General features: G+C 37.3%; 1 protein-coding gene and 1 long non-coding RNA gene across 8 annotated transcripts in view; one reads left to right on the forward strand and one right to left on the reverse strand.

Moving 5' to 3' along the window:
- Window positions 1–15,299, reverse strand: part of STEAP4 (STEAP4 metalloreductase) — a 38,078-nt gene that overhangs the window by 14,647 nt on the left and 8,132 nt on the right. The window lies entirely within an intron of this gene.
- The window catches only part of LOC103883093, a 145,814-nt gene continuing 142,868 nt past the window's right edge, over window positions 12,354–15,299 (forward strand). For all 5 annotated transcript variants that reach the window (XR_645191.4, XR_645192.4, XR_004183197.1 and 2 more), the window contains exon 1: window positions 12,354–12,518. This is a non-coding gene — a long non-coding RNA (uncharacterized LOC103883093). The remainder of the gene's footprint in view (window positions 12,519–15,299) is intronic.

The following is a 15,299-nucleotide window of genomic DNA, read 5'->3' on the forward strand; positions in this document are numbered from 1 at the left end:
ACTTTGGGAGGCCAAGGCAGGTGGATCACTTGAGGCCAGGAGTTTGAAACCAGCCTGGCTGACATAGTGAAATCCCATCTCTACTAAAAATACAAATATTAGCCAGGTGTAGTGACAGGCGCCTGTAATCCCAGCTACTCAGGAGGCCACTGCACTCCAGCCTGAGCAACAGAGAGAGACTTTGTGTCCAAAAAAAAAAAAAAAGAAAAAGAAAAAAGAAAGTAGACAAATTTTAATGAATGAGTTTAAAAAAATTCAGAAATGGACCCAAACACATGATAAATAGCATCTCAGGTCAATGAGAAAACAGATTATTTAATAGCTAATGTTGTAATGACCCAACAGGTTCACCTTGCCTGTTATCTAGACAGAGCTGATTTATTCAAATGAAAGAACATTTCAGCTCTTTAGGAGAGTCCCGAAATTTCCTTTATTTTAATGTAATAATCTCCAAGGTTATCAGAAACTTGCATTCAAGAGCACCTGTCAAAGTTTTACAGCTGATTATAAAACCATCTCCTAAAGAGGACCAAATCAAGATAACAATTGTCTGCAGATGACAGAAATGTTTTAGGGAAGCCACAGTCAAAGAAATTGACAAGGAAACTTGTTATCTCTGTGGCACACAAAAATTCAATGTAACAATTGTAGTTATTACTGATAACATATACTGAGGCATATTAGAATTATAGAAATCTTATACAATTTTATAACACATACTAATAACATGTTTATATGACTATAACTCAAAGAAAGTTAAACACCATTTTATATTTGACAATGTTTCTTAAATGATTTTAATACATTAAATAAGCCCAATATATCTTTTTGAACTTTAGGAGATCTAATTTTTTTTTTTTAACTTAGAATTTGATCTTGGAAGGTTTGTCAAATATCAAAGGTTTAAAACACTGGATATCACAAAATAGAGTCCCATGTCACCAGAAGTTATTCATTTACTCAAAATGACAACTCAGGGCTGGGCATAGTGGTGCACACCTATAGTCCTAGCTACACTGAGACTGAGACATGAGAATTGCTTGAACTTGGGAGGTGGAGGTTGCAGTGAGCCGAGATTGCACCACTGCACCCCAGCCTGGGTGACAGAGCGAGAGTCTGTCCCCTGCCCCCAGAAAATTGCTGGCAGCAATTCCTTCAGAGCCCTCCACACATATAAACACACACACACACACACACACACACACACACACACACACACACACACACACAATGTAAGACGAACAGAAGGCCTTCAAGACACAGATTCCAGACCCAGTCTCAAACCAAGAGTAGTCCTCCAAACAAGTTCCTTATTCTCCATCCAATTAGATACCCCCTAATGGGGCTACAGACAGACACTCTGTAATGGGGCTACAGCTACACACACCTTGTAATGGAGCTACAGGCAGATACCTTGTGATGGGGCTATAGATAGACACTCTGGGAGGTTACTAAGAGACAGCAGCACCTCCAGAGAGGCCAATAAATCAGGAGAAGGAAGGGGCTGTTGGTAGCTGACTGGAATACTCACCAAATCAGACACCTCGCATGGAGGCTACAGCTACAGACACCCAGTGATGAGGCTACAGTTATGGGATATCTCCCTAGCATTATTTCTCCACTACCATTGAATCCATGCATATTGGGTCAGCAGCACCCCACTGGCAGAGAGTGCCAGAGTCAGCCCCTAGTCCAAGAGAACTAGGCAGCCACTTGGGCTGGCCTCCGGATCCATCATCAGAGGTGGGCTACACAGCAGGTAACCACAAAGGCAATCCTGGTCGAGCCCCCAAATTTGTAACTGCCCAGTGGGTTCACCTTGCCTGCTGCCTAGACAGAGCTGATTTATCATGACAGGGGGATTGCAGTGGAGAAGGAGTAATCCAGGCATAGCTGGCTGTACAGGAGATGCGAGTATTATTATTACACAAATCAGTTTCCTGGAGCATGAAGATCAGAGTTCTTAAAGATAATTTAAATTAAAGTAGGAGCTTGGAAGTGGGGAGTGCTGATTAGTCACATTGGAGATGGACTCATAAAGGGGATCGCAGAACTGGTTGAGCCAGATTACCAACTTGGGTGATGTCAGCTGATCCATCCAGTGCAGGGTCTGCAAAATATCTGAAGCACTGATCTTAGGTTTTACAATAGTAATGCTCTCCATAGGAGCAATGTGGGGAAGGTCAGACTCTTGCAGCCAGAGGCTGCATGACCCCTAAAATGTACTAACTAATCATGTAGTTAATTTGTTAGTCCCACAAAGGCAGACTGGTCCCCAGGCAAGAAGTGGGTCTTTTTGGGAAAAGGGACATTATCAATTTTGTTTCAGAGTCAAACCATAAACTAAATTCCTTCCTAAGGTTAGTTCTGCCTACACCCAGGAATGAACAAAGACAGCTTAAAGGTTAGAAGCAAGATGGAGTCAGTTAGGTCTGATCTGTGTCACTGTCATAATTTCTTCAGTTATAATTTTTGCAAAGGTGGTTTCAATGTTGGGGCAATTCAACAGCTACCTGAAAGAAAAAAATAAATTTATACCTTATACTCCACCCCAAGGTAAATTCAAAATAAATGAAAAATTTATTTTTAAAAAAATGAAACTAGAACAGAACTAGAAGAAACCATAGAACATTCTTTCATAATCTTAGAGGGGAAGGTCCTTTTCCTACATCATTAAACCATTAACAAATAGTTGGACAAATGTGATTGCATAAAAATAAATAGGTTCTGCAGTGCAAAACCCACTAAGCAATGTCAGAATGAAGATAATCAACAAACTGGCAAAAATATTTTCAACTCATATAAATCAATGAGAAAAAAACAATTGCCCATTAGAAAATTGGGCAAAGTATATGAGCTGATAGTTTGTCCTAAGGAAATATATAAAAGACTTTTAAACACAGTAAAAGATTCTTAATATTACCCAAAACTAAAAAAAAAAATGTATGTTAAAACTAAACTGAAATACTGTTATGAATCATGTGACTATTTGTAAAATTTAAATAAAAAACCAGTTTCTATGATCTGCAATAATCTAGGTTGCTTTCTATACTTTTGAATAATATTTTTTCTTCAGTGTTGAGTTTTTCTCAAAATCTCGCTCCCCAATATTTAGTTTAAGCTTTCAGTTGATCTTTTATTTTTTTGGTGCATGCATGTGTGTGTGTGTGTGTGTGTGTGTCTATTGTTCGATGATGTATCTTCAGTGCTCAGAAAAGGACTAACTACCACAGTCTAGGAATGTATAAATATTCGTTGAACAACATTAAAAGGGTAGGATGAAGGGGCTGCAAGTAGAAAAGTTTACTCTGTGTCCCAGGCACAGTGTGAGATAAAGAAAGAGGAAGATGCTGAATGATCAAAGAGTAACCAATGGAGAAGAGTAAGAAAGAAGGAAAGAGGCAGAAGAGATGTTGTAAGAACATTATTTCTTTCACCTAAACGGGTTGAAAGTAAAACTCTGTGAATTTGATGCAGAATTTTCAAAGCACACGTAATCACTACTCAATTCTCCTATGGTGGATTTCATGCAGATTGCACAGTGTATGTGGGGTTTGCACCTTTTTCCTGGCGTTTCAGAAATTTGTGCTTTCCATTTTAACCTATCAAAAACACCTATATTCTTACCTGAGCTTATCTGAAGTTGCATGCCTCTACCACAAGCAGAGCATTTAGGTCTTTGTAGGGAGGTAGAAGTTATGGGAGAAAGGGACAAGAAAGACAGGACATTCCTGCACTCCCACAGAAACTCTGAATAATCTAATTAAATACAACATCTGAATCATTTTATAAATGAACTGGTGACTGGTATCCTGAATGGGTGTCATCAAAGATCATGACCACATGTTGGAAAGTACCTGCAGATGATCAGGGACCTTTGTGAAAAGCAGCTGTGGGCCGGGCTGTGGCCTGCCTGTAATCCCAGCACTTTGGGAGGCCGGGTGGATCACGAGGTCAGGAAGATCGACCATCCTGGCTTAACACGTGAAACCCCGCTTACTAAGGCAAAAAACTAGGGGCCGGGCGAGATGGTGCATGCCTGTAGTCCCAGTTACTGGGAGGCTGGCAGGCCTTGGCTGAACCTGGAGGCGGCAGCGGAGCTTGCAGTGAGCTGAGATCCGCCACTGCACCCAGCCCGGCGCATAGAGCGGTAGACTCCGCCTCTGGCAAAAAAGTGAAGCGCCTTTGAAATTTCTACTAGCATCTGCACATGCAGACTAGTTTAGCAATTTACCTTCTATTGGTTGGTTGCCAATCAGTTAACACCTAGTTTTATAAATCAAACCTTCAAACTGCTGAACAATGCCTTCATTATTCTACTGTAGAACTGGTTTGTGTCACAAAAGAATGTCTGACTGCCTCTCCCCTCACTTAAAAAAATTATTTTATCTTAATATTTTTATTCTGTCTTTCATACTGGATGAACATTTGAAAGCAAAATGTAGATTTGATGCAGTTGCCAGTATCCTGTAATGAGATGGGTTTGTCAATTGAAATATTCTCATTTGGATTATCTTAATCATTGCAAAGAGAGAGTGATTCCAGACTATTTTGACTGTTTGGTCACTACATTCATTTATTCTAATCTTTCATGAAGTTTTTTAATGAAGATATTGACTACATGGCCCTATTTTTTGCTTCGCCTCTTACCAGCAATGTCATCTTGAGCAAGTTACTCAAACTCTTTGTGTCTCAGTTTCATCATCTGTAAACTGAGGGATTGCTAGTACCTACTTCAGAGATACTGTGAGTGAAGAGAGCAAAAATCAGCTAATGACCACGAACAGGTACTGGAGACAAAAAACTCCATATCTGAGGAATTTAGAAGTATCATGAAGGGAGCAAAGACCGCCTGGTGACCATCAAATAGGCCATCAGAGGCAAAACTCCATAGCGAGGGAATTTAGAAGTAATTAAAGTTCTTTAGTATCTAAATAGGCACCTGGTTCCAGGCCTCTTTCGAAAAAATTTCTAAGTAACTAAAATTTCTATACATCTCCAGAACGCTATGCTGAAACTCACTGTGCAACCCTTGCTGACAGTAAGGCACCAAAATGACTATAAATGTCATCATTTATCATGACCTATCTGGCTAATATGGTCCAAATTACCCTCAAGCTTCTGTCTTAAGGTTCATAAATGCTCCTAAGGAGAATCCCCCATGGTCTGCTCAGTTCTATCTTACGAAGGCGCCCTGCTGCACTCTTCTGCAGTGTTCTTTCTTTCCACTAAAACTTTCCTTTTTCAAACCTATACTGTTGTCATTAAATTCTTCTTACCAACCCACAAGTCTACCACTTTCAGATGCTAGGGCTCTCACACCTTGCCCAGCAGTGAAAATTAGATGAATTCCTGTATCTCAAAACAGTTCTTGAGACCTAATAAGTGCTTAAGAAAATGACTATTTTAAATAGATTGGCAATCTATTAGTTACTGAATCAAGTATCTAATTAACATAGCCTTTATATAAACTTTACAAATTAAGGGTTAATTATGCTTATATAACTGTGATTTTTATAAATATATAAAAATATTTGAACTAGAGTGCAGTGATTCTTAAGAATCTCCTACTCGTCCCGCTTATTTCTTATAAATAAAAACTCTATGTAAAATGACTTTTGAGGATCATTTGAGGTCAGGAGTTCGAGACCAGCCTAGCCAACATGGTGACACCCTGCCTCTACTAAAAATACAAAAAAATTGAGGTGGAGGTTTTAGTGAGCCGAGATTGCACCGCTGCACTCCAGCCTGGGCAATACAGCGAGACTCCATCTCAAAAAGAAAAAAGAAAAAAAAAAAAGAAAAGAAATAGATATATGTATGCATACTCTCAACCACAAGGGAGATCAAGTTGAGGGTGTATTTTGCATTAAGTACTATATAAAAGATGCTGCTACACCCATTTCAGGCATCTTGAAACTCAAAAGCCGTGTGTAAATATGCATTCATGGAGGTTCCTTGTTCAAAGACTTAAAAAAAGTTTTCTAGTCCTACTTTACTCTTATATCTAGGATAGAAGTAATAAAGAAAATAATAAAAAAGATAGTAAACAGGAAGAAGAGTTATTAAGGGAAAGGTGGGTTAAAATAGTTAAAACATAACATGGGAGTTTCCTCTCCTTACTTCAGTCTCATGGGCTCTCCACAAACCTCAGTTATGTAACAGGAAATACAACAGAAATATTTCTGAGTTTGGAAAATCCGCAGGACTGGTTTTGCCTCTTATGGAATCATCTCCCAGAGATGATAGCCAAGATGGGTAAAGTGATCTCACAAGGCTGTTTACATAGACTAGGAATTAGCAATCAGTGATGCAGATATGAAGGTGGCAAAGATGACGACGAAGCCATGGTAGAAGCTGACTCTGAGAAACCGTGTGTATGTGTTGTGTGTATGTGTGTGTGTGTATGTGAGTGTGTGTGTCATATGGGGGACCAGGTGTGGGTCAGGAGGAGTCCTGTTTATCATCTCTCTCTTTGCAGATCCCACCCCACAGGCCTTGGAAACCTGAGGCAGTATTCTTCTGGGATGTTTCCAACTAGGCTTCCCATGAGGATGTTAGGGCCAGCCTGGCTGGTGAATTTTACTTCTCTCACCTCTCAGAGGTAAGAGGTCTGAGAGGCTCAGGCCTCTTCCAGCTTTTGAGGATGCCAGCATAGTAGAAACATAAAAAGGTCCAAAGAGAATTACAAAAAATAATCTATTTTAAGTTCTTATACTTAAGTCAATGCTTACTAAAAAAATAATTCAATCAAACTTTTGTTTGAAATAATTATAGATTCCAAGGAAGTTATAAAGATAGCACAGGAGGTCCCTGTGCATCTTTCACCCAGTTTCCTCCAGTTTTATGTCACTAGAGTACAATATCCAAACCAGGACACTGACATTGGAGCCATATGCATGTATATTTCCATGTTATTTTATCTCGTGTGTATGCTCATGTACCCATCACTTCAGTGAGGTTACAGACTAGACCATCCCTCAAGCTGCCCTCCTCACTATCAACGGAACCCCTGGAGGTCATTAATCTGTTCATTATCACTAAAATTTGGTCATTTTGAGAATGAATAAAATCACACAGTAATATAAGCCTTTTGAGACTGGCATTTTTTCACTCAGCATAACATCCTTAAGATCCATCAGTGATTTTTCCTTTTATTGCTGAGTGGTATTCCACAGTATAGATATACTATTGTTTAACTCTTCATCTAAGGTAGGACATTTTGGTTGTTTCCAGTTTGGGCTATTACAAATAAAGCTTCTATGAGTATTCACGTACAGATTGTTGTATGAAAATAAGTTTTTGTTTTTCTGTGATAAAGACCCCGGGATACAAATTCTGGGTCACATGGTGTTTGTTTAGCATTATAAGACTTGGCTATACTGACTTCGAATGTGAACTAATTTACTTCTAACCAGGTATTTATGAGTCGTGATTTTTTATTTTAGCCATTCTGGTATCTCATTGTGGTTTTAATTTGCATTTGTCTAATGGTTAATGATGTTGCGTATATTTTAATGTGTTTATTTGCTCTCCATGTGTCCTCTTTGGTGAGATGTCTCTTCATGTATTTTGCTTATTTTCTAATTGAATTGTTTGGGTTTATTTTTTTATTTTTTATTTATTTTTTTAATTTATTTATTATTATTATACTTTAAGTTGTAGGGTACATGTGCATAACGTGCAGGTTTGTTACATATGTATACTTGTGCCATGTTGGTCTGCTGCACCCATCAACTCGTCATTTACATCAGGTATAACTCCCAATGCAATCCCTCCCCCCTCCCCCCTCCCCATGATAGGCCCCGGTGTGTGATGTTCCCCTTCCTGAGTCCAAGTGATCTCATTGTTCAGTTCCCACCTATGAGTGAGAACATGCGGTATTTGGTTTTCTGTTCTTGTGATAGTTTGCTAAGAATGATGGTTTCCAGCTGCATCCATGTCCCTACAAAGGACGCAAACTCATCCTTTTTTATGGCTGCATAGTATTCCATGGTGTATATGTGCCACATTTTCTTAATCCAATCTGTCACTGATGGACATTTGGGTTGATTCCAAGTCTTTGCTATTGTGAATAGTGCTGCAATAAACATACGTGTGCATGTGTCTTTATAGCAGCATGATTTATAATCCTTTGGGTATATCCCCAGTAATGGGATGGCTGGGTCATATGGTACATCTAGTTCTAGATCCTTGAGGAATCGCCATACTGTTTTCCATAATGGTTGAACTAGTTTACAATCCCACCAACAGTGTAAAAGTGTTCCTATTTCTCCACATCCTCTCCAGCACCTGTTGTTTCCTGACTTTTTAATGATCGCCATTCTAACTGGTGTGAGATGGTATCTCATTGTGGTTTTGATTTGCATTTCTCTGATGGCCAGTGATGATGAGCATTTTTTCATATGTCTGTTGGCTGTATGAATGTCTTCTTTTGAGAAATGTCTGTTCATATCCTTTGCCCACTTTTTGATGGGGTTGTTTGTTTTTTTCTTGTAAATTTGTTGGAGTTCTTTGTAGGTTCTGGATATTAGCCCTTTGTCAGATGAGTAGATTGCAAAAATTTTCTCCCATTCTGTAGGTTGCCTGTTCACTCTGATGGTAGTTTCTTTTGCTGTGCAGAAGCTCTTTAGTTTAATGAGATCCCATTTGTCAATTTTGGCTTTTGCTGCCGTTGCTTTTGGTGTTTTAGACATGAAGTCTTTGCCCATGCCTATGTCCTGAATGGTACTACCTAGGTTTTCCTCTAGGATTTTTATGGTATTAGGTCTAACATGTAAGTGTCTAATCCATCTTGAATTAATTTTCGTATAAGGAGTAAGGAAAGGATCCAGTTTCAGCTTTCTACTTATGGCTAGCCAATTTTCCCAGCACCATTTATTAAATAGGGAATCCTTTCCCCATTTCTTGTTTCTCTCAGGTTTGTCAAAGATCAGATGGCTGTAGATGTGTGGTATTATTTCTGAGGACTCTGTTCTGTTCCATTGGTCTATATCTCTGTTTTGGTACCAGTACCATGCTGTTTTGGTTACTGTAGCCTTGTAGTATAGTTTGAAGTCAGGTAGCGTGATGCCTCCAGCTTTGTTCTTTTGACTTAGGATTGTCTTGGAGATGCGGGCTCTTTTTTGGTTCCATATGAACTTTAAAGCAGTTTTTTCCAATTCTGTGAAGAAACTCATTGGTAGCTTGATGGGGATGGCATTGAATCTATAAATTACCTTGGGCAGTATGGCCATTTTCACGATATTGATTCTTCCTATCCATGAGCATGGTATGTTCTTCCATTTGTTTGTGTCCTCTTTTATTTCACTGAGCAGTGGTTTGTAGTTCTCCTTGAAGAGGTCCTTTACATCCCTTGTAAGTTGGATTCCTAGGTATTTTATTCTCTTTGAAGCAATTGTGAATGGAAGTTCATTCATGATTTGGCTCTGTGTTTGTCTGTTATTGGTGTATAAGAATGCTTGTGATTTTTGCACATTAATTTTGTATCCTGAGACTTTGCTGAATTTGCTTATCAGCTTAAGGAGATTTTGGGCTGAGACAATGGGGTTTTCTAAATATACAATCAAGCTTATCCACCATGATCAAGTGGGCTTCATCCCTGGGATGCAAGGCTGGTTCAACATTTGCAAATCAATAAACATAATCCAGCATATAAACAGAACCAAAGACAAGAACCACATGATTATCTCAATAGATGCAGAAAAGGCTTTTGACAAAATTCAACAGCCCTTCATGCTAAAAACGCTCAATAAATTAGGTATTGATGGAACGTACCTCAAAATCATAAGAGCTATTTATGACAAACCCACAGCCAATATCATACTGAATGGGCAAAAACTGGAAAAATTCCCTTTGAAAACTGGCACAAGACAGGGGTGCCCTCTCTCACCACTCCTATTCAACATAGTGTTGGAAGTTCTGGCTAGGGCAATTAGGCAAGAGAAAGAAATCAGGGGTATTCAGTTAGGAAAAGAAGAAGTCAAATTGTCCCTGTTTGCAGATGACATGATTGTATGTTTGGGTTTATTTACTGTTGAATTTGACGATCTTTATATATTCTACATATGAGTCTCTTGTCAGATATGTGATTTGCAAGCATTTTCTGCCAGTCTATAGCTTGTTTTTTTCATGTCTTAACACATTCAAAGTCATAAAACAAACATTTTTTAATTTGATTATGTCCAATTTATTTATTTATTTTTCTTTTATGGATTGCACTTTCAGTATCTTACCCAAAAACTCTTCACAAAGCCCTAGTCCTGAATATTTTCTTCTAAAAGTTTTACTTGTAAGTCTATGATCTATTTTAAGTAATTTTCATACAAAGTGTAAGGTTTAGGACAAGTTTTATTTTTTGACCTATGAATACATGACTACTCTCCTACTATTTGTTGAAAAGACTATCCTTATTTTTTGCTGAATTGCTTTCAAATTTTTGTGAAACATCAGTTAAACATAGAGGTGTGATTCTATTTCTGCATTCTCTATTCTGTTCCATTGATCTATGTGTCTATCCCTCTGCCAATACCACACAATGTTGATGGCTGTAGCTTTATAATAAGTCTTAAAATTGGGTACAGTGATTCTTCCCACTATGTTCTTTTTCAAAACTATTATAGCTACTCTAGTTCCTTTTAATTCCTATACATTTTAGAATAACCTTGTCATAAATTTTTTAAAATGTACTTTAAATGCTTAAATTAAAAAAAAAAATGCTTAAAAATATTCCAAAACTTCAATGCAAATTAGTTCATGTTTTAGGAGAAAAATATAGATGACTGTGCTAAAAAATTAATTCATACAAAAGCATAATAGCAGTGTGTAGGTACAGGTTAAGCATCCCTAACCCAAAAATATAAACTCAGAAATGCTCCAAAATCCAAACTTTCAGACATGATACCACCATTAGAAAATTTCACACCTGACTTTATGTGACTGGTTGCAGTCAAAAGCAGTCAAAACTCTGTTTTATGCATAAGCCTATTAAACAGTTTGTATAAAATTACATTTAGGCTATGTGTATAAGGTGTATATGAAACATAAATTTTGTGTTTAGACTTGGGTCTCATTCTCAAGATATCTCATTATGTATATGCAAGTATCTTAAAATGCAAAAAAAAAAAAAAAAAAAAGAAACAAATCTGAAATCCAAAACATTTCTGGTCCCAAGCGTTTCAGCTGTGGGATACTCAACCTGTACATAATAAATGGGCACAAATTTAAAGTTATATGATGGACTATATGCATAGATCTCATTTAAATAATAAGTAAAAATCAATTTTGAAGGTCTTTGTGTGTAAGCAGCCTGGGGCCAAATGGTCCCTTTGTCCCTCCCATTCCCTGGAATAGATCCTGTTTCTCGTTTCTTTTAGTAATAAGAACAAAGTCAGCAACCTAACCATATCTCTTCTAAATGGTGGTACTTTCTTGTCTTATACTTGGAAAATGGGCCAATTTTTACCCCCTGAAATTTCATAAAGATAAAAATATATAGATACCTATGCATACAATGCCATTTGTAGACAAAGAAAAGGCAAGAAAATCTTCCCCTTTCTTTGGTACAGATAGGCCTGGAAGGGAAAATTAGCCTCCATGAATCCCTCTTAGTTCTTTTATTTTTAAAAAACACACAAAGTATACAAATGAAGATAGATTTCTTTATGTAAAGACTCAACCATTGTTTATGCACATCATTAGGAGTCTAACTTGTTTCTTAGCTCACCTAATTTTACAAAAATATACAAATTAAAAATGCAAAAAAGTTTTATATGAAAAATTTGGAGGTAATCATTATAAAAACAACTGTAAAGACAAGAGTCTTTCATCAGTTTCAATCATCACAACCTAATTTTTAGTAACAGAAAATAGTATGCTGGGATCCATCATTAGATAAGTTGGCATAGAAGAACCTACAAAGCTTGGTTTGGAAGGATTCAGAAAGAGAGAGGACATGGTAGTGGTACAGACAGACAGATGTCTTCTCAGCACCTTTTCTCAGCACCAGTGATCTTTAATCATTGAAGCAACTTCTTAGTTGCTTATGAAAATACAAATACCTCTGCAAAGGGCTACACTAAGGCTTATGAAAATGCAAAGGGTTACACTAGAAACCAGTGGTTCTCAACCCTGGTGCATATGAGAATCAGGTAGAGAGCCTGATGACCCAGACTCTTGGAGAATCTGAATCAACTGGTCTAGGGTAGAGCCTGGGCATTTTTCTTAAGCTCCCCCAGGTGATTCAAACGTACAGCCAAGCTTGAGAACCACTGCCTTAAAGCTTTTATCAGCTTTTATGTTAGCTTTCATTTAATGGCCTGCTACAGTCGTTCTTCTTCCTGGTAACACATTAGAATCAGCTGGGGAGCTGTTAAAATGCTAGGAAACCACCTCCTGAGATTCTGAATCAGTTGATCTGAGGTAGAGCCTAGGCATCTGTATTTTAAAAACCAAACTAAAACAAACTTAAGTGATTCTAAAGAGCACCCGTTTTGGAGAACCACTGGAGGTGGAAAAAGGTAAAGTTATCTTTTTCTTTTCCTTTTTATTTTGGAGAGGTGTGGTAGGGAAAGGAAAGATAAGAGGAAGAACAGGATGTTGAGGTTGTAACGAGTTGCAGAAACTTCACCTTCCTTACAATTTTTTCCTCTAAGTCTTCTTTGGCTGAGAAGCTAGAATTCCTCTCTTTTTGAGAACCAGAGGCAAAATGAGTACGTTTGAGTGTGAGTGTGCAGGCCTCGGAAAAGAGAGAGTTCAAAGTATGCCAGATTCAAGACTTGTCAAACTGTAGTTAAGGTTTGTTCCGTAACTCTCTCGAGGAAACCTTAAAGAGTTGTCTTCCAAGAGCCATGAAATCATAATTTGATCAGATCTACTTATACATCTACTCAGTACCCCTAGCAGCAACTATCACAGAGTACAGCATAATGTGATAACGTGTCATTAATCAGTTGGGTGAAACCATTAATAAAATCATTCTGCCTGTTTCTCTTTTTGAGAATTCAGCTTTGAATTCTGAAATAATCATTCATCCAAACATCTGAATTCCTCAGACGCTATCCCCTCTGGGCACATACAACCACTAGTGTAGCACACAAATCAGAGATCTGGCTTGGCACCTTCCACAGTTGGAATGCAAATAACACCTTCAAACTGTATGAGATGTGACAGGATTTTTTATTTTAATTTAACGGCTGTAAATAGGAGGGTTTTTTTAAAGTCCTTCCTTCTGTTTTATTATTCTTTCTGAATTTCAACCCAAAAGCCCTTGATGACTTGATGACATATTTGTAATGAGCCGAAACCCATCAATCAAATGTTCCCTTTCATCACAAGGCAAAAGGGCAGGAGGGGGTTCTGCAACTATGTCAGTCTTGTTGTGATTCACAGCATTTGCTTTAATATATCCCAGGGACAATTAGAAAGCAAAAAGTATTAAAAAAATAAAAACCTTCCATGAACACACAAATGTATCCAATTATTCACTAAGCTATTTCTGTATTTAGTGAGATCAAGGCTCTCTAGGGATAACAAACATTCACATTCAAGTACATGTTCTTTTATTGGCAGGTATGTATTACTGTAGCAAAATCAGAAGACTTTGGTTTAAAAAGATCACTGATTACAGTTTATTTAAAAAAATGCCCATAATAAATGGCTTTTTCTAACATTTTTGGACAGTTCAATCTTTAAGCCATATATAAGTCATTTGAAAATATAAATGTATATTTTAAAATTTAGCTTTGTAGGTAGAAGTAGTGCCGTTTGCAAGGGCAATTTCTTCCTGGTGATATTTATGTATAAATTTCAAATTCTTTATTTTAATATACACATTAACACATTCCTTCATCAAATATTTATTGATCACCTGTTGTGTAGCACATACTGTTCTATAGGTTGAGGGTAAAGAGGTGAAGAATATAGATCTCACATAGAGTTTGAAAATGTTATCTCCTTACAAAGTGCTAAGCCTGATCTCTGAATTTGTGTGCTTCAAAAACTGTGTGTGTGTATATTATTATAAGAAAGTTGGACAACGCACACATGAAAATAAGATGATTTCAGATGGTAGTAAGTGTTCAGAAGAATTCTGAGTAGAGTGATGGAATAGAAAATGCTGGGAGGAGAGAGAGAGGGAGACTAGTTTTGAGAATTGTTTAGCATAAGTCTCTCCAAGGAGGTGCCAGTCAAGTGAGGGTTGCCAGATTTAGCAAATAAAAATACATAATGCCAATTAAACTCAAATGTCAGATAAACAAGGAATACTTTTCTAGCATAAGTATATCCTCTGCAATATATGGTGCACATTTGTACTAAAAACACAAATGTGTTTTCATATGAAATTCAAGTTTGAGTGGGCATGATGTATTTTATCTGGCAACCTTAAATCAAGCTGAGATCTGACAGGCAAGAAGGAGTTTGTAGGTGAGTTTTCCAGGCAGAGGGGAAAGTGAGTGCATATGTATGAACTAACTGTGGTAGCAAAGGGCAACCCTTACAAAAATACAGATGCCCCTCAATTTGTGATGGAGTTACCTCCCAATAAACACATCATAAGTTGAAAACATTGTGACAGAAATGCAATTTATACACCTAAACTGCCAACATTTTAGCTTGGCCAAATCTACCTTAAATATGTTCAGAATACTTAATTAGCCTATAGTTGGGCAAAATAATCTAACATGAAGTCTATTTTATAAGAAAGTGTTGATTACCTCATGTAACTTATTGAATACTGTATTGAAAGTGAAAAACAAAATGGTTGTTTGGGTACTCAAAGTATGGCTTCTCCTGAGTGCATATTGCCTCTGTGCCATTGTCAAGTCAAAAAATCTTAAGTTGAGCCATTAACTTACATAAGTTGGGGACAATCTGTACTCAATTTAAAATAGCCTAATTTGCAACTAGGTTAGTAAAGAAGCTATTACTGACACTTAAAAATAATTTCATAGCTGGGTCATATGAAGTGAAAGATTATGAAATGCTTTTATATATCTGTAGCTCTTTTTAACTGAGTGAGAATTAGAGAATGTGGTCAGAGGAACAGGGTCCACTGGAAAGAAACTTCAAGCTTGTGTATTAGTATCTCTTCTTAATTGAATATCAACCAGAACTAAGATAAACCATTCTGATATTAAAATATAATTTGATTGGAAATTTTAATTATAATTACATCAAACTGGTTCTTGGAAACACACACACACACACACACACACACCTTTTACTCCAGGGGGAGAGGAACTTGAGTTAAAGAGAGTAAAAGCTTGCCCAAACTAATTTTCAGAACCTACATCTAATTT

The sequence above is a fragment of the Papio anubis genome, chromosome 4, assembly GCF_008728515.1.
Source record: "Papio anubis isolate 15944 chromosome 4, Panubis1.0, whole genome shotgun sequence".
Lineage (NCBI taxonomy): Eukaryota > Metazoa > Chordata > Mammalia > Primates > Cercopithecidae > Papio > Papio anubis.